At 53.4% G+C, this 20,145-nt stretch overlaps 1 protein-coding gene across 3 annotated transcripts in view; it reads right to left on the reverse strand.

Annotated features, from left to right (window-relative positions):
- The window catches only part of DAG1 (dystroglycan 1), a 51,322-nt gene extending 31,739 nt beyond the window's left edge, over nt 1–19,583 (reverse strand). The window contains exon 1 of one of the 3 annotated variants that reach the window (XM_063164463.1): nt 19,520–19,583. The gene's annotated coding sequence lies outside the window, so the exon portion shown is untranslated. Of the gene's footprint in view, nt 1–5,410; nt 5,593–19,519 lie in introns of those variants that run through there. The other 2 variants (XM_063164465.1, XM_063164464.1) reach the window with 2 other exon arrangements.
- Nucleotides 19,584–20,145: the final 562 nt, after the last annotated feature.

Genomic DNA, 20,145 nt, shown 5'->3' on the forward strand with positions numbered 1-20,145 from the left:
ACCAGGAAATCTACCCTGCTCTTAATTTGAACCTTGGTAGAGGCTGGAGGGAGTTGGAGAGGACAGGAGTAAACCAAGCTGGAGGCAAACAGTAGCTCTTTAGAGGAATAAACCACTCGTCAGCCTGTCCTGATTGATAAGTACATCTGCCAGTCCCCACCTGCTGTTCACATTCCTGGCATTTCTTTCTGCAGCATTTTTTTCCCCCAACTGCTGCAGAGGAGATTTAAAGGAAGGGAAACAGGCCCCAGCTTAAACAGAATGAAGAGATATCAGGCCAGTTTTCTTACATTACATTGGGCAATCTGCTGAAGGGGTTTATTGCAGGAGCCCTAGCAGGTTCAGAAACTTCTAATGGGCGTTACGTGCTCACCTTTGCTCTTTCCTGCCATCATACCTCTATTAAATTCCTGGCAGATAAAGCAGGGGGCTCCAAAAAGGTCTCTGCAGCCTCCAACCACACAGCCAAAGTAATTTTATGCACTGGTCAAACACTCCCTAGAGCACAAGGGAGATAAGGGTGAAAACACAGCAACTTCTCCAAAACAGGGAGGGCTCTGCTGCCTTCCCTGCAGCTGATGAGCACAGGCAGCAGGGAGAGCAGGCAGGACAGCTGTTAGGAGCAGCAGCAGACACTGCTGGGAGAGCAGGAGCAGGAGTTTTAGTTCTGGCTTTCAGTCCTGCACATGGGTTAGAAGTTTCTCCTTGTTATCATTAGTTTTAACACGGTGAGAAGGTGATGGAAAATAAACCAGTACAATTATAGCAGAGGGTGGAACATGAGCCTGCTTGTTGTCAGAACAGGAAAAAGCAGCTCTGAGGAGCTCTCAAGAGATTCAGTGTCTAAGTTCCCAACCTCTCTCTCAAACTAGATCAAAATTAGCTATTAGGATCAAGTTTATTAGAGCACATACCCATAGTGAAATCCTATCAGGCTGGTTGCTGCAGGGAGCCAGGGCAAAGCTGCATTTCTGGAGCTCGGGTGCCCCAGCACCCATCTAAAGTGATTTCCTTTCACCGAAAGATGAACTCGGACACAACTGCAAACAAACCTATGAGGTTTTACTTATTGGCAGTCTTTGGGGAAGGAGGGAGGAGGCAGCAGGAAACAATCACAGCTTTCCCCACGCCTGGAAGAGAAGCAAAATGTGAACAAAGTTTTTATTTCAGCCCAGGGTGGATATTTCCATAGCAGGCAGCACCACTCCTTAGGGCAGAGAGCACAGCAGAGTCTTTATAACTCAGGGAGAGTGCGATACGAAATCTGACTGACCCTGCATGCTCCTGTGGAGCAGCACAGTCCCAAAGGACACCCCAAACCCTGGCAGCACCAGCCACTCCTCTGCAGGACATTTCAGAGTGTATTTCCCAAAGCTGCCACACTCACTCACATGAAGGAGCCCGAAGTTAGTGGTGGTGAGGAGCAGGGGAGGGCAAGCCAGGGGTGAGCAGTGTTTGATTAGCCAGCTAATGCGTGCAGCTGTCCTCCGGTTTTATGGCCTTGGAGGAAATTTAAACAGGAACTTTCTATAAATTAACTGCCCATAAAATGAGCATGTTTTCTCAGTGTAGCAGAAGGTCGGGAAAGGTCTGCTCAGCCCCTGTTCCCAGGACACGGCCAGCAGCCTCCACAGTTGCTGTTTCTCCTTGTGAAGCAGAACGTGAATTCAGCCCGTGAGCACTGAGCTGGCAAAAGCACGCTCGCAGAGCAATCAGAGTCACTCTCCATTCACAGCAAACTAATAACTTATCTTTCCCCTAAAATCCCCAATCCAATCCAGATGTCTAAGCAGTCTTTGTCCCAAAAAGCAAACTATACCATGGCCTCAGAGAGACAGTGGCTCCCTTCGCAAGGCTGTTTGTTCTGCAGGAGCAATGCACACGCCGATTTCAGTGCCTGCCAGGTCCCAGGCTGCCAGTGATAACGTGGTTAGAGACACTCTACCCAACCCTTCTGGCTTCCTCCTCATCCAGAGGATTATTGAAAAGTTGCCCTTAGGGAGATTCTGTTGAAGAAATGCACCTGACATGTTCCCAGTTTTGAGGAAATCAGGAGGATGGGAGAAGCCAGGGTGAAGGCAGTGCAGCAAACACAGGAAATAAAAGAAATAAAGTAACTTGCTCAAGGGTACATGAGGAGGACAAGTGTGGGTGGTCACCCTGAGCCACAGGAGGAGAAGCCTCGTCACACAGGACCCTGGGAAGGGCTGTTTCAGCAGGGGACAGGCTGGATCATCCCAGGAAAGGAAGAATGAGGCATTTGGCAGAAGGGCTGAATTCCTCTGGCAACAAAGGTTAAGCACACAGCTGCACCTGTCCTGGGGAAAGGGACCCATGCCAGGTGGGGAAGGAGGTCACAGCCCCCCCAGCATCCTGCTGTGGGACTGTTGGGGAAGAGCAGCAGGTTTCCCATGCTGGGGGGCTCAGCACAGGGCCCTTCTGTCACACTGGCTCTCCAGTGTGCTGGCAGCAGCCATGGGCTGCAGCACGCCAGGGAAAAGCTGTCCAAAACACCTATGGAAACACTTGGAAGAGCTGAAAATAGAGTTTGGAAAACAAATGCTGACCAGCCACACAACTCTTCCAGGAATATATTAAGTGTTAGTGTAGTTGCACTCCAGTCCCTGAGTATATTTTCAATAAATAAATATTTTAAACCACTTTGTTTCAAAATTTATTATATTATTCAAGCACTGTGCAATGCTTCACATTTTACATCTGCAGGCTGCCAGGCAAAATTGCTGCTGATTTTTAAAACTCTGCTGTGCTGCCTAGGGTATCACTTTTAGGTTTTTTTCAGGTACTTTTCTACAAACACATTTATCCTGCATAATAACATTGGGTCTCTACCAATACACCAAATCCTGTTTTAATCGTGGATTAAAACATCTTTATTCACAAACCAACAACAATGGGTTTATTTTCACATCTATCTTCCCCCCTGTTTTAACAGCCCAATAAGCAAAAGAAAATACACCAGTAACTCTGTATGCAAAGTAACTCTCTCAAGAAGTAGGTATTTTTGTCACTGACAAAGCCACAGTGCGTTCCACTGGCAGCAGTTTCTGGGAGCTCCATTTGAGCAGGGAGCAGGGCTGCCAGGACACAGGGACTGCACGTAACAAGCCAACTCCACTGCAGACATGCCAGAGCTCCCCCACGGCCCTGCTCCTCTACAGACACAGCAAGGAAGCATCAACAGGGAAAATGGATCAGCCTGTGTCCTAACCTGGGCACCCCCTCTGCACACAGACTCAATCCATGCCCTTCAACCCAAACTGCATCCACAGGGATACTGAACCCTCCTGCAGAAGGGAAAACCCAGACACAGCAGCTGTGTTTTTGGAAGGTCCAAAGCACAGCACACAGCAGAGTGTGGCTATGGCAGATCCTGCTCCCCAGCACCCATCCCATCACTGACACAGGTCCTTGAGCACCAGATACCAACTAAACACAGCTTAACCTTCAGAGCACAGACTTCCACTGGCGCTGTACAGCACACAAATATTAATATTGACAAATAAATTCAGGCCTGCTTAATCCAAAACACACAGCGCTGTCGCCAGGCTTGTGTTTTGTTTGGAGAACAGAGCAGACACTCCGAGCCTGGCTGCCTTACCTATTTCTGAAAGCCAGACTTAATTCAACCCAACAGATAACAACCAAGCTGAAAGCCCAATCCTCACCACAAACCCCTCCTGCTCATCAAGCTCTTGAAACTGAGAGGGGGAAAACAGCCCCGGGGTGCTGCAGTTATCTCCATCAGTGCTGTGGGGAGCTGGGGAGAGAGAACACATGCCTGCCAGGCCAGGCACCTGGGGCAGGTAAGTGCCTGCCAGTGTTCCTCACCACTATCAGCTCAATCAGCTCAGAGGAGCTCTGTGACTGCTCAGCACAACAGGGCTACATGACCCCTCTATCTCCTTTTCCATCCTTACAGCTTAGGCTGTAAATTCTTCAGGGACAGCTATAAAGCAGGAGGTCCTCATGGAGCACTGCTGGCCATGGCTAGCTGGGACTCTGCAGGGAGCCATGGCAGCAGCTCCAACAGCCCCCAGGTAAGGATGCTGGGTAAGCCTAAAAACTGTGAAAAATGTTAATTTCCTGCACTGGTATGCAGACTGCACCTAAGAAACTGCTTAATTGGACACGGGGAGAGGAATCAAGGCTGAAGTACAGTGATTTACATTAGGGATTTTTGTCTTTGGTGCAGGGTAGCCAACACACACCACGTAATTGTAGGGGAGCTTTGGGGTGGGGAGACTTGTGAGGCCACGGAGGTGACATGAGTCAGACAAGGCTGAGAGATGAAACCTCCTATGCAGCACAGACACCAGGTTTGGGTATGGATGCAGCATTAAAGTGATGAGCAGAAAGTAATACAGGGCTGTTACCTGGGAATCTGGAGGGATATGGGCAAGGAAGAGATGGGTTCTGAAATAGGAAAAAATGGACAACAAGATGTAGGATGGAGAAAAAAGGAGGGCCAACCTTCCTGTTGTAGGAGCAGGGGCTCCTACAGACAGCCATGACCCCAAAGAACAGACTGAACCGCCAGGGTGCCAGGGAATGCCCCAGACAACCTGGACTCCCCACCTGGTCTGTGGCCAAAAGGCTGGCTGTGGGAGGGCAAAGGGGCTGCACTGCACACTAACACAGAGTGCCATGGCAGGGAAGGGTGACAGATCTGCCACTCAGAAGCAGAGCCATTTGCCAGATTTAACAGTGATAACGATGAGCTTTAGAATACTAAGTGTGTAAAATGCTCTAACTGGAAATTAGTACCAGTGCTGTTTACTAGTGAATCTCATAATAAACTCTGCAGCACTGCAGCCTGTGGGGTGAGCTGCCTGCACCCCAAAGGGGCTGGATCAGCCCAGGCTCACAGGATGCCCCCAGCTCTGGTCCCTGGCTGCTGCCCAGGCTCCTCAGTGGAGAGGTTAAGCCTGCGTGGGCAGAGGATCTGGGCTGCTTGTGTTACATTTGCACAACACTGACCCATCACTGAACACCGTGCACACCACCACCATGGAGTGAGCACACCAGCGGCCACACTTTCAATTACTGCTAATAATAAACTGGGATAAAGAGCTTAGAAGTTGGAAGTGCCTGTGCAAAACACACCTGCAATTAAAGGGGCACTCCTCAGCCACACCACGTCAGCAGGAGCAGAGAGCTGGCCATGCAGGGACAGGAATAGGGCCCTCCATGCATCCTCCCACTCTTTGAGCAGGACTGACCTAAATCCTTCCCTTTTCAGACTCCAGTGGCAGGAGGAAAACGAGCCGGTCTCATTAATTTCCCCTCCTGCTGCCTGGTGAACTTGTCTACAGCAAAAAAAAAAATTATTCAAAGCTATGCTGGCGACCTGGCAACTCAAACTCAAATGACCTGCTGCAGCATTGCTCACCTGATGGCCAAGCTCTGCTCTGGCCCCCCGAGCTCCTCAAGTTATTCAGCTGTGGACATTTTACAGATGCAGGGAGGACACCCAGCAAGGGAACTGTTCCTCTGCAGGGCAGTTGATGCAAGAGAAGGGCACGTAGTCCATGGACAGCTGGTGGCTCAGAAAAGACTTCTCTGCTATGCAGGAGACCCTGAGACTGGCACAGTGCACAACACAGGCGACTCCTCCCTGCAGCTTCCTCAGAGCCTCACTGCAGCCAAGTACACCGGGGCACCCTATTTTCCTGTGATTTCCAGAGTTCAAGTTGATTTTTTAATCTGACAGGAACAGTAGAAGACTATAAAAAACCCCACAGTGGCCTGAGCAGCTCCGGAGTCTAAAATAAACATGCCAAGCCCTATTTGTGATGGAGTAAAAATAGCTTGTTTCTCATACCTTCCCAGGACCTCTGCTTCGTACACAAAAGCTTCACAGGTTAACTACAAAAATATCAGATGTGCAAGGAATGGCTTGATTTGAGCTTTGCACTGTTTGAGGAGTTCAGAAAACCACCTTGGCCCCGCAGCAAAGGGATGAGCCCTCAAAGCTCATCTCCCGCCCAGGGCTAAAGGCCAGGCACTGCCAATTCCCTTTAATAGAAACCACTGTCCTTCTGGAGGAAAAAAATCCAAACAAAAAAATCCACAAACGTCACTGGAATTACATCTTGTGCTCTTTCTTGGCTGGATACTTTTAAAATGACACTTATTGCACAGAGCAGTAACTATAAAATCTAGTGCAGAGCTGTGCTGCAGCCAGGACGGGCTCCCTGGGAAGGAGAGCGAGCACAGTCAGTGTCTGCATCAAAAGGAGAAGACAGACTGGCTGGGCTGTCTCATCCTAAGAAACGCCACTTCACAGCAAGTTCTGCTAAATTAACTTTTTTCCAGGCTCTAAATGTATCTCACCTGGCCCCTGTGATGCTCCTGAAGGGAACAGAAAAACAAGCCCTGGGAGGGAAGCTCGGCAGGAAAGCCGAGTTTAATCATTACATCATTCCTAGGGACAGCTCTGCCGGACCCACAAGCGAGCACCAATCTATTTATGACTTGGGTTTAAAAAAAGGGCCAGAATTTGCAATGCATCTGAAGCTTGCTGGTATTTATACAGGCACTGAAAGGCACCCAGGGGAAAGGCCAGGCTTGCAGGAGCCACCAGCTCCAGGAGCCTTCTGAGAAGCAGCCGGCACATGTCCCTACAAGGCAGTGCTGGCAGGGGCACGTGCAGCTGTCCATCTGCCTCAGCCCTGCAGCCTCAGGCCAGCCCAGACAGCACAGCGCAGGACACTGGTGATGGGGGACCCCAGGGAGCACCTTCACCAGCCACACACACCACTGACCACCCTGCTCCTCCTCCAGGGTCACTGCTGGAATTCATCTCCAGAAACCTGGGCTCACATTGAGGAGGCATAAATTAAGCAGCAACCTGGGGCTTTGGGTGAGATGCAGAGGCATCTCCAAAGAGCTCTTAGCACAGTCCCACTCATTTTAAGTGAGAGGTACAAGAATAATGAATTTTCTTGCTAAATACTCATTTAGTTTAGCAGGTCACATTGAAAAGCTCAACATTTGTACTTTAGATTATGTTCTTAACCATGCCCACATCATACTGAAGGCCAGCATCTACTGAGAACTGATCACAGGTCCCTGAAGTTTCCACTTCTTTATGAAAGTCACTTTTGCACTTTGTCTTGAGCCAAAGGCTTCAAGAGATGGAAAAGACATAAGTTTCCCCTCAGTTACTTATTTCCATTATTAAGCACTCTAGCAAGTAAACAAAGAAACCCACACACCTTTCCCAGGTTTCACATTGTCTGGCTGCTTCCTGCTCTTGTTAGACACAGACATTCATCATTTATGGTCATAACTGTTTCAGAGAACAAGGAGAGCAACCTGCAGCTTTCCAGCCCCTTGTACCACCTGCCTACACACTGTCACTGAATGGTCACCTCACCAGATGCTTCAAGGTAAAAATCACAGCTTATCTTATATGAATATTTGGTGCTAGCTGTTATGTAAACACTACTGTTTTTAGAGGAGGCTTCTCTCAAGTCCCTTGCTCTCTTCACTTGTATTTGCTTCCCATTCTTTCAGCTTATTCTGAAAGGGCAGGACTCCTGGAAAAAATGTTCTTCATATCTGGTAGGCAGGGGTATGACAGCCCAGCCACCAAACACCTGAAACACCAATAACCTCACCCACACGTGCACCCCAGGATGTCAGCTCATACCTCCACCCTCCAATGCACTGCATCACGCTTCCTTCCTACACCAGTGAACTCTTCCTCCTATTCAGTGGCCCACAGAGATCTCAAGGGATCATGCACCATGGGGCTTGCAAGCTGTAATCCCTCCTCCCATGCTGGCAAAGACTTGGAAAATCTGTAGAGAGAGGAATGGCTGGGCTTTCTCCCTGCCTCTTCCTCACAGGGCAGATGTGCCCCAGCCTGCCTGAAGACCCACAGCAGCATCACAGGCAGCCCCACCATCATTGTAATCACTGTAACTGTCCAAGGAAACATTTCCACCTCTCCCATCCCAGCCCTCTCCTCCCTTTGTGCTGGTACAAGAGTTACAGTGCACGGAGAAGTGGATGTGGGAAGTGACACACATTAAAGGAATGCAACAAGAGACAAACAAGAGGCCAGTTCCCATCTGGTCGGTCTCCAGGCTGGATGTGGGGTCTGCAGGATCACTTCTCTTTTTCTTTTCACAAGGGAAAGGTGGGAATTCTTCTGCCAGCAGCACCAGCTCAAACCAACTGAGAAGCTGAGCACACCAAGTCTGAACCCTGCAACAAACTGTGCCAGAAAAGAGCCCTGCACAGAGACACCAAGGAAAACCCAGACAATTCCAAAGATAAAGAGAAATTAAACTGGGTTCAGCTGGACATCTCCCATTCATTTCCCACTATTGTCCTAACCAGCATCTGAGCAGCACACACTGAGAGCTACGGTCACCTCCCACAGCAGCTGCATCCTGGTGCAGGCACAGCAATTCCCTCAGAGCAGGAGGCTCCAGTGGGATCCACTCCACACTAACAGTCCTCTCCAGCACTCCTGGGCAAACTGCAGCAAGGCCACTGACCTGATGCAGGTTTCTTTTCAGCCACTAAGCCACTTGAAAAGACATCTAAAAATACATGAAATGCTTTTCTCATGTGACTTTTCTAAGTGAGGGACTGCTCTAAAGCCTGCAACCACAAATGGAACAAGACGTGGCTGCAAGATCTCTTTTCCTGCACCAACAGCCTCTACACTGGCCACCTGTTGAGGCCAAGAGACCAGCTGAAGATAAAAACCTGGAGCATTGTGCTTGGCAGGATCAGGGATCAGCTCCTGAGGTAGCAGCATTCTCCCCAAGGGCTGTGCTTCCGTGCAGGAGCACCACACAGATGGGGAGCTGCAATGTTTTAATGTGCTTCTGCTCCAGAAGGATCTTTAGCTACACCCAGAAGAGTTCAAATTTATACTCCTCCCCACCAAGCCTGAAATAAAAAATAACTTCTCAGCTCTGCTGACACAGGTAATTCCCCTCCACAGAGGAGAGGAGGTAAATAGGACAACTGTTTGCCTTTGAAAGTGCTTTGCAAATCAGCTCAGATGGCTGCTGCCACAAAGCCCAAGCAGGAGGGCGCTGGCCACTTCAGCTGATCCTCAAGCTCTTTAAGAGTAGATTTACATTAAGTTTCCCATCAAGACTCTTCCTCCACTCCCAGACTGGAGCAGAAAAACTCTTCTGAGATGCAGCCCCGTGTGCTTACAAGCTCCTGTACATGCCAGCAGACACTGACACTGGGCAGTGAGAGGTGTCTGCTCCTGGATGGGCTCAGGCTGCAGAGCTGAGCCATCTGCTTCTGCTGAAGCTGAGGGTGGCTCTTCCTTGCTCCAAAGCAGACACCTCACTGTGTGCCCAGGCAGCTCCAAGCTTCAGCTGACCTTTTCCAGTTGGCACAGCCTACAACTGCTGGTCCCAAACAGGGCTCAGAGTCAGCTGTGCAGAATTCACTAATAATCATCTTAGTCACTGCTTAAAGAAGAATCTCACCCCTAAACACTTGCCTAGGGAGTCAGCCCAGCCAGCCTTACTTCCCATATATGACCAGAAATGAGGACTTCAGCATGTGGAGCAATCTTTGCTGGGCTCCCAGCTGGAGTGACCAAGGCACACACCACACCAGTCCAGAAGACACTCCCAGGGCAGAGCTCTGCACCCAGCCTTGCTCTCCATGCTCTCCCTCGTGCTGGTGGCAGATTGCTCTTCCAGCAGGATGTGAACTGACCAACTCATCCCAAAACACAGGTAGGTGTGGCCAAGGTGTGCCTTCAGAACTGCCCCTGTATGCAGTATCTCAACTTCATTTTAACTTCAGAAAAAATCAAACCCTAAATCTCACTGCCTCCTCTGCTCTCTGCCTTTCTTTGTGGCACAGGGGAGAAGCTGCCTCAAAGGATTTCCTGAAGCATCATATCAAGGCAAAGGTTTTGAACCAGCATGTGAACAGACTGTAAGAAATCCATAAAAAGTGCCAAGAGGCTTACCTGGAGTCAGCAGGATTAAGTTTCCAATACAGAGTTATGCACCTCCAGGGGAGGCTTTAGGAGCCTGCCATTCAGGGAAGAGAAAAAGGCTGGAGGCTGCTGAGCTGGGTCACGCTGGAGCAAAGCACAGCACCAGGATGCAGCACAGGTCTGCAGGAAACAGCTTCTTCCTGTGACAGCAGGACAGCACCACGAGCCCTCTCCCCTGGGACACCCAGGGCAGCACAGCCACTGCCAGAGCACAGACACCCAGGGCAGCACAGCCACTGCCAGAGCAGGGACACCCAGGGCTGGGCACAGCCACTGCCAGAGCAGGGACACCCAGGGCTGGGCACAGCCACTGCCAGAGCAGGGACACCCAGGGCAGCACAGCCACTGCCACAGCAGGGACACCCAGGGCTGGGCACAGCCACTGCCACAGCAGGGACACCCAGGGCAGCACAGCCACTGCCAGAGCAGGGACACCCAGGGCTGGGCACAGCCACTGCCACAGCAGGGACACCCAGGGCTGGGCACAGCCACTGCCAGAGCAGGGACACCCAGGGCAGCACAGCCACTGCCAGAGCAGGGACACCCAGGGCAGGCACAGCCACTGCCAGAGCAGGGACACCCAGGGCTGGGCACAGCCACTGCCACAGCAGGGACACCCAGGGCTGGGCACAGCCACTGCCAGAGCAGGGACACCCAGGGCAGCACAGCCACTGCCAGAGCAGGGACACCCAGGGCAGCACAGCCACTGCCACAGCAGGGACACCCAACCCAGGGCTGGGCACAGCCACTGCCAGAGCAGGGACACCCAGGGCAGGGCACAGCCACTGCCAGAGCAGGGACACCCAGGGCTGGGCACAGCCACTGCCAGAGCAGGGACACCCAGGGCAGGCACAGCTACTGCCAGAGCAGGGACACCCAGGGCAGCACAGCCACTGCCAGAGCAGGGACACCCAGGGCAGCACAGCCACTGCCACAGCAGGGACACCCAGGGCAGCACAGCCACTGCCACAGCAGGGACACCCAGGGCAGCACAGCCACTGCCAGAGCAGGGACACCCAACCCAGGGCTGGGCACAGCCACTGCCACAGCAGGGACACCCAGGGCTGGGCACAGCCACTGCCAGAGCAGGGACACCCAGGGCAGGCACAGAGCAGGCTGGGACACCCAGGGCAGGCACAGCCACTGCCAGAGCAGGGACACCCAGGGCAGCACAGCCACTGGCAGAGCAGGGACACCCAGGGCAGCACAGCCACTGCCAGAGCAGGGACACCCAGGGCTGGGCACAGCCACTGCCAGAGCAGGGACACCCAGGGCAGCACAGCCACTGCCAGAGCAGGCTGGGACACCCAGGGCTGGGCACAGCCACTGCCAGAGCAGGCTGGGACACCCAGGGCTGGGCACAGCCACTGCCACAGCAGGGACACCCAGGGCAGGCACAGCCACTGGCAGAGCAGGGACACCCAGGGCAGCACAGCCATTGCCAGAGCAGGGACACCCAGGGCTGGGCACAGCCACTGCCACAGCAGGGACACCCAGGGCAGCACAGCCATTGCCAGAGCAGGGACACCCAGGGCTGGGCACAGCCACTGCCACAGCAGGGACACCCAGGGCAGCACAGCCATTGCCAGAGCAGGGACACCCAGGGCAGCACAGCCACTGCCAGAGCAGGGACACCCAGGGCAGCACAGCCACTGCCAGAGCAGGGACACCCAGGGCAGCACAGCCACTGCCACAGCAGGGACACCCAGGGCAGCACAGCCACTGCCACAGCAGGGACACCCAGGGCAGCACAGCCATTGCCAGAGCAGGGACACCCAGGGCAGCACAGCCACTGCCACAGCAGGGACACCCAGGGCAGCACAGCCACTGCCACAGCAGGGACACCCAGGGCAGCACAGCCATTGCCAGAGCAGGGACACCCAGGGCAGGCACAGAGCAGGCTGGGACACCCAGGGCTGGGCACAGCCACTGCCACAGCAGGGACACCCAGGGCAGGCACAGCCACTGGCAGAGCAGGGACACCCAGGGCAGCACAGCCACTGCCAGAGCAGGGACACCCAGGGCAGCACAGCCACTGGCAGAGCAGGCTGGGACACACAGCCACATTCAGCCACCGAGGCGTGTGACAGATGCACGGTCCCACCTGTCCCTGTCCCAGCAGCACCCGGCTCCAGCAGGGAAAGCAGGAGGAGGAGGAGGCCAGCAGCACTTGGACCACTCCCACCTGAGCCAATGACTAACAGACTGGAGGAGCTTTGGTGGAGCAGCACAAACGAGAGGAGGGTCAGCACTCCAGTTTTCAGGAATAATGGGTGTGCAGTGCAGTGGTGCTGGGACGCTGGTTTGAGGGAGGGTGGGGACTGAACCACATCTCAGTGCTTCCAGAGGGCAGGAGCTCCTCCACCTCTGGCTGAGGCTTCAGTAAGCAAACCTCACACCCAAATTAGCCACGGCAATCATGGAGTATTTCCCTCTGCCACATTCAGCACACAGAATCACACACAACTTTTATTCTGGCTTATCACCATTACTGCACAGGGAGCACCACTGCCTTCTCAAAGCTTTAATCCCTCAATATACAATTTTACATCACTGCCAGTAGCAAGTGAAGCCCTTTTTCATGTTAGCTTTGACTACAAAGTTTTCATGAGGCTGTAAAGCCCCATTCCTACACTTTTCCTACAGTTTAGTGCTAAGGGTTCATGGGCTTTGCATGCAGTACTGTTACAACATGTTGCTTTAGTTTTCTCTCGATATTTCTGAAGATTTGTGTTTATCTCGGCAATTGTCATTCTCAGATCAAATTTCTTACCTCCCTAGAGGCTGACCCCTGCTATTCAAACAAAATCTGACTCTAAGATGTGGTAACTCTTTCTTGAAAGAGCAACCAGCACAGGGCATAAAGACAAACAGAGCACTGACTTTATAAACACCACTGGAAGCACAAAATTCCCCAGGTAGAGGACACAAAGTTTCAGGTTTTGGCCACACAGCTCACCCTGGAGAAGTGAACTGATACCATGGAAACACATACAGCACCACGGCACAGACCTTTATGCTAGATTACCTGACAATCTCAGTCCAATCACTCACAATTACTGCCATCAACACAAACGTTAATGCCCAGCCTGAAAAACACCTGATCTGACCCAGACACTCATTAAAATAAGGCTGACTGCCCCATTCCTGATGCTCTGTCCCGTTCAGGATGGGCACATCTGCATTGTGACCATGCTGCAGAACTTGCAGGACCTCTTGCACATCCCATACAACAGCTATTCTGTGCACAAACACCACACTGCAGGAGCTTTCAATGAACTGAAACTGAGAATTAATGAAACAAATCAATTATACGAGTTGCTTGTGCCCATTAAGTTCAGCTGATGCCAGTACCTCTGCAATTACACTTTCCCACATGTCTTAAAGCTTTTGCTATGGTAGGAGAAAGGAAAGATGCCAAGGAATTTCAGAAGATAGGCAAAGGACATTTGAATTTTAGGAAAAATACTGGAAGAAGATTCTCCCTTGGAACTGGCATAGTCCCACCCTTGTCTCCAGCAGCCTTTACCTGTACCTGAAGAGGCAGAAATCTGATTTTTAGAGAAAAAGACACATAGCTACACTGATCCTGTGTAGCTTCCTGGTAGGATCCTATGAAGTTGAATTCAGAGAGGGTTTTAGAATAACCACCTTTTATCCCCTTAATGTAGGCCCCCAGGCACTATCATAAAAATTCCACTAGAAATATTTCCTTTGGGGTGGGGAAACACCATGCATGGTCTGTCATGCAGGAATCAGCTCCTACAGCACACAGAGCTCACACTCCACAGAGGTCAAGACCTGAGCAGAAAGCCTAGGGAACATGAACAGGGAACCTCTGCAGCCTCAAACATGCCTCTCATTCCCCACCTAGAAGCCCACACCTGTGTAAAGCCTTCCTGCAAGAATCCCAAGTGCCACAGCACGAAGGTCACACCTCACATTTCAGCAATACTCAGAGAAGATCTGATGAAATCTCTTGCTGTACAGGGAACTCCCAGCTAGAGACCAATACTGAAGAGCTGCTTTAGAAAAAGGTTCACACTGGAAAAACTCACAACTATTTCCACCCTGATTAAAGTGGAATCTGTACAGTATCCTGGACTGCTGAATAACTGAGCACTACAGACAGGAATCTTGGTGCCTCTCTGCTGAAACTGAAAATTCCCAAAGAAGCCATGCACACAAGGAAATCTTGGAAGCTCTGGAAAGAGATGTGATTCCCAAAGAGGATGGGAGAATCCATTTGGGGGCAAGAGGGAAGAGGCAATTAGAGCCAGTCTAGCAAGGACCAGCAGCACACAGTCCCCACACTGCAATCTGAGGTTGTGACAGTGGCACAAGGCTTTCACATCACCTGCCATGATTCAACACTCCAGTGGAAAACTGCTGGTTCAAACCATCACTCAAGCTCATCCAAAAATCAATCCCTAGCCTTTGGGACTGATATAAAATGATCCGTATCTGCTACTGGAAACTCTCATCAAAATTACTGAATGCTAATCCCCACCCTTAAGGAACACACTTCACAGAAGATTAAGCTTCCTGAAGTCGAAATGCACAGTCTAGTTCCAAAAAAGAGAGAAGCCCGTGTGAATTCAGCACACATCCAGCACTCCTGTGACCTGTAACCACATGAGACTGAACTGGAGCCTCTCTGGAACCACCTCTCCACCCCAGAGGAGGGAGGGCAGGAATGCTGCCTGTCAGGTCCCCAACAAGCAGGATCCACCAAGGACTGCAGGAACGGGCTTCTGAGCCAGCCAGCACACAAAATATTTTAGAATCTGCCCATGGAAACCCTCTACAAATCGAGCCCTTCTCAGAAAGTACAGCAGGAAAGACACACCATAGCCTTATTGGGGTTGCAGTGACGGCAAAAGCACCGTGGTGAGACCACAAGGTGAGAAGAGCAGAGAGGAGAGAGCACGAGCGGAAACCTTCACTCAGATACATTTTTACAGGTCAGATGAGGCTGTGAGCCTGGTTTTCTAAAGAAAAACCCTAAACAAAGTCAAACCCAGTGGGGCTGGGAAAAAATTTATTGCAGTTTCCAAGCATCACCCTCTTGCATGTCAAAGTCAGACAGTCCTTTGAATCCCACCAAGAATCACTCTCCAGGCCCAGAGGATACCTGCAGAACAGTGAAACAGGGAGGACAACTCAACCCTGAGAAAGTAAACATCTGTTATGGCCAAGAGCACCATTAGAAAGGGAGAGCTCTGCTGATACAATGGCTCCCTGCCTTCAAGGATGGTCTAACACCCTTTCCTTGCAAAGGGAATAAAGGGTCAAGCTGAAAAAAACCACCAACTTTACACCAAATCAACAGAATCAACTGCTCCATGCATTAGCTCAGCAGCACAGCTGGCTCCTGGGAGGAGGCAAGAGGGCACAGCTGAAAGCAGAGAAAGAGAAGGGCCCTTTTAAGAGCATCAAACCATGAGGGTGGCTGAGGTGACCACTTGCCCTGATCTAACCCACCACAGGGACCATGCCCACCTCCTCCTCCAGGCTGAACCTCACTGCTTTTCCCTCTGCAGTGCTGAGCTGTTGACAAACTCCTCCTGGCTGGGGATTCACAAGCTCCCTCCATGGAAAATCCAGGTTACTAAACTGCAGAAAGTTAACCCAGGGATAAAACAGGTCAACTGAGCAAAATGACTGCAGGCACCACAATGGCATGCCTGGGGTCTGACCTCTCTGCTCCAAAGGCAGTGAGGCTCACCCAGCTCAGCCCTCCCACACAACCCTCTGCTATCTCACCCCGGGACCAGCACAGTGCCACTGGCATGGCCTGACAGTGACACAGCCAGGGGCCACAGAGCTGAGCTCCATCTGTGTTGGGGGTTTGGCAGCCACTGTGAGCTCTCCACAGACAGGGGAGAGGGCCACAGTAAGGAGATGAGGGAGCACAGGGTAGCCCTGCAGCCCCCTCTGGCTCTTGGTTCCCACAACATTGTCCAGGGACAGGACCCCAGATTTGGAAACTGCTGCCATGGGCAGAGATTCCAGGGAATCTCCTAGGGTGCCTCAAGGCTCTGAAAAACCAGCACTGAGGTGACCTTGAGCAGGACATGGCATTCAGGAGAACAGGAGGCCCCTGCTGCCCGCCCAGCTCCAATCAAAGCCATGCCACTCACCTCGCCCCATCTCCTCCTCCCAAACCAGGGATCTTTCTTTTCTGCTGGTCTCCAGGTGACCAGCTCAGGCACTGCACAGGGACAGGGCCTGCCTGACATGAGGACTTGGATCATCTCCTTCAGACACTGCTGCATCAGCAGAGCAGTTCAGATGCTCATGAAAAACCCACTGACAAAAATCTGGTAACATCCAACATACACAACCATCTTTCTTACTGGCAAGCTAAAATTTTATCTCAGAAAAGCTGAACCAGAGACAGTTTCAGTCAACAGATAAGCACAGAGAGATACACAGACAGAAGGCACCAGACTAGGATGTCACCTATGTAGAGTGTTCACATAGGTTAATACATTAACTTTCCATCCAGCAGCACCTCAGTAGTTTGCTCAAATTCAATCTCACAGAACAAACCCTAAAAGCACAGGTTCTTCGGGTTGATATTTTATTTTTCACAGCTTAAACGTGGTCACAGTCCTTTGCAAATTGGGTTTAAGGTACAGAGCTCTCCAGACTGCACAAACATTCTAAGAACAAACATTTTCAGCATACCAAGGGCTCAGATACACTAGGTCAATCCAACTGTGTTTATTTGTATTTCACCCAAATCACCGCCAAAGTACTCGGAGCTCAAGGAGCAACAGCCTCCCACTGATTCAGCAAGAGACCAGAAGTAATTGGTAGACAGTCTGCAAGCGCCACAAAGAATGCCAGAGGCATTTATTTACATGACCCCTGTTTGCCTAAGAAGAATTCAGCGTTTGCATTTTCCTCACTCAAATTAATCATCACTAGACTTAACTCCTCAGTACTATTCCTCAGCTAACAGGAGTAAAGGCACAAACCACCCAAAATCATCTCCACAAAACTTTTCAGATAGAGTCTGAATGGGAGAGTAAAGGCAGATCTTTATTCTGTCAGCTGGAATTCCTCCCCAGGCTGGCACAGCACCCTTGGAGATATCTCTCCAGGACAATTTGTCTCACTGTCTCTCCAAGGAACATGGAAAAGGCAAGGAGACACCATTCCTACTGGTGAGCAGCACCACTCCTGCCAGGGCAGAACCATCACACCTTCTCTGCTAGGCTGACAACGCACTGCACCTCACAGCTGTGCTGCAGACACCAAGGCACAAAACTTGCCCAGGATCTGGCTGCTGCAACCACACAGTTCTCTTCCCCCTCAGTGCAGAGCCCCAGAGCACTCCCAGGCCTGTCTGCTGGCACGCTCACACAAGCCAGGACGCAGCAGGGCTCCCTCCAACACCATCCCCTCACAGCCAGAGCATGGCTCTGCCCAGGACAGGCAGCCAGAATTCCTCCAGAGCAGCCACCCATGGAACACAAACCATGCCCAGAGCGCTGGGCCAGCTCTGACCAGGAGCTGCACGGCTGGGGCTGGCAAAGACTCCCACTCTGTGGGTCCCACACCCTCCTTTGCCCCCACTCTGCCTGTCACACACCCTCCTTCCCTCCTGAGAGCAGCCAGCTCAGCACTCCAGGCTCTGGGACACGAGGAGAGCAGAGTGGGTAAGTTACCAACAAGTACCAGTGTTTCCAACAGCAGACAAGTGCTTGAGGCCAACAAATCCCATACATACAAAACCTACTGGTACAGAGTGAGAGCAGAACACCTTACTGCTATCACCACCATAATTCATACTGATTCTCCAGGTGTGATGCCAACAATCAAGCAGAATTTACAACTCTATTTACACAATGCTTATAGAAATGGGTATGTCTGAGCCAGCAGGTGCTGTCAGCAACATCTCCCAGTTATTGGAGCACTTGTGCCAGCTCCCAGAGAAGCGAGCCTGAACTGCAGCGAGGAGTCAGTGCGACCTGGAATCAGCCAGGCTTTGCTGATTACTCCTCTGAGTAAACAGTGGTGTTCCCAGCACTTCAGCCTGCTCTCAAGCTCCTTCTGTTGGCATACTACCCTATATTTAGGAGAGAAGAGTGCAATGACAAGCATTGTGAAGAATGAATAAGTGGTTTAGGATGCTTGGTATAGCAGCAGAGACTGTGTGAGAAAAACCTAAGAATTAGAAACTCCTAAAGTGACGAAAGGAATCTGTAAAGCTAAAGGTGGAACCAGACAGCACTCCATTTGGAAAGTTAAACAGCAAGTTTTGTTAAGAACAGTACTCACAAGGCAAGAGGCATTAGCAGTCAACCCTGTAACAGAAATGGGTGGTAGAAAGAAGCTCCTGCTTGGAAGGGCTAAGAGAAAACAGGCAAATTCTTGGGTTTTTTTAACACAAAAAGAAGATTTTAATCTCATTTTGGACAGGTGAATGCCAGTGGTGTTTTCCCAAGCCTAGGAGCCCAAAGCTCCAGGACCAAGGGAGATACACCTCAGGGAGTGACAGCGATCCCTACAGCCAGGTCCTACATCCCCCTGCCCACACCTTCCCCAGAGCAGCAGGACCCAGTTACACTCCAAAAACACGCATTTGCCAACTTCAAACCTGTGGCAAAACTCAGTAAACCCAGGCCTGTTGACTTGATGGGCATTGGAAACTTGTGTGAGCCACTTTGCAGCCTGTTGCTTCCAAGGAACCAGGGAAGTCACAAGTAATATCTGAGTAATATTTGCCATTTAGACCTTTTTGGGGCGGTAGGACCACTAACGTGCCTTTAGTCACCTGCCCCGGGGAGCGCAGATAAAGCCAGCCCGTGGCTCTGTGCCTCCCGGAACAGCCGCCGCCGTTAGTCACGCTCGCGGTGCCCGGAGCCAAGGTCAGCCCCGGGAAGCGGCGGGGCCCACGGAGCCCCACAGGGCCCCGCTGCCCGGGACAGCCGCCGCTCCCTGAGGAACGCACAGCTCCGCCACTACCGGGCACCCACCTGGGCTCCCTCCCACGGCGCCGGGCCGGTCCCGGTGAGCGGGGAGAGCCCGGGACGCCCACACGGGGTTTGTCACAACCGGAGCCGCATGCCGCCACCGACAGCACCTGGGCCGCTCCCGGCGAAGGCCCGAGACTCACCCGCTAGAGCCCGGGCCGCCCCAGCCACTTGAAGCCCCGGGCCCGCTCCGCCTCCCGCCGGCCCCGCCGAGCACTCCCGGGCGCGGCGCCCACCCAGGGCCGAGGGCGGCGGCGGGAAAGCGGCGCGGAGGGAGCGCGGCCCGGGGGGAAGGCGGCACGGGGCCGGTCCCGCAGGCCGCGCTGAGCTGAGGCGGCGCCGCGCCGGGAAAGCCACCCCGCCGCCCGCTCTCCGCGAGGCCCGGGCCCGCCGCGCCTCTGCCCAGGCCGCGCCGCCGCCGCCAGCCCCGCTCCCCGCCGCCAAGGGCAGGGCGGCCCGGCAGGTGCCGCCGCAGCCCCGCTCCGACCGGTGGCGGTTCCTCCGTCCCCGCTCTCACCGTGCACGCCGGGCCCGGCCCCGCTCCCGCCGGCTCCGCGGCCCCGACGCACCGAGCGGGCGGCGCGGCGCGAGCGCGACCCCGCGCGGGCACGTACCCGGGGGCGGGGCCGGCGCGCGCGCGCGGCGCCTGGCAACCGGCGGCACGAGCGCGCCGCGGCCAATCGGCGCCCGGCTACAGCGCCGGCCGCGCCCCCCCCACGCCCCGCCCCGCCAAGCTGCCCCGTGCGGCCACGCCCCGCCCCAGAGCCCCGCCCCAGAGCCCCGCCCGCTCCCGTGGGGCCCGCCGCACAGCCCCGCCCCTGCCCCGCCTCCAGGGCCCCACCCCGTCCCCAGGCCCCGCCTCACTGGCGCAGGACCCGTCCCCGCTGCTCCGGGCCCGCCCCCTGCGCCCAGGCCCCACCCACGCCCCCGGCGGGTCCGCCGCGGGGTGACCCCGGCCCCGCCAGAACCCGCCCCGCCGCTCCGCCCCGCACGTGCCCGCCCCGGGGTGACCCCGGGCCCGCCTGGCCCCGCCCCGCCGCTCAGGCTCCGCCCCCCCGCCCCGCCCTCGGCCCCGCCCCGCCCCACGCGTGTCCGCCGCGGGGTGACCCCGGGCCCGCCTGGCCCCGAGCCTGGCCGCAAATA

Source organism: Melospiza melodia, chromosome 10, assembly GCF_035770615.1.
Source record: "Melospiza melodia melodia isolate bMelMel2 chromosome 10, bMelMel2.pri, whole genome shotgun sequence".
Classification (NCBI taxonomy): Eukaryota; Metazoa; Chordata; class Aves; order Passeriformes; family Passerellidae; genus Melospiza; species Melospiza melodia.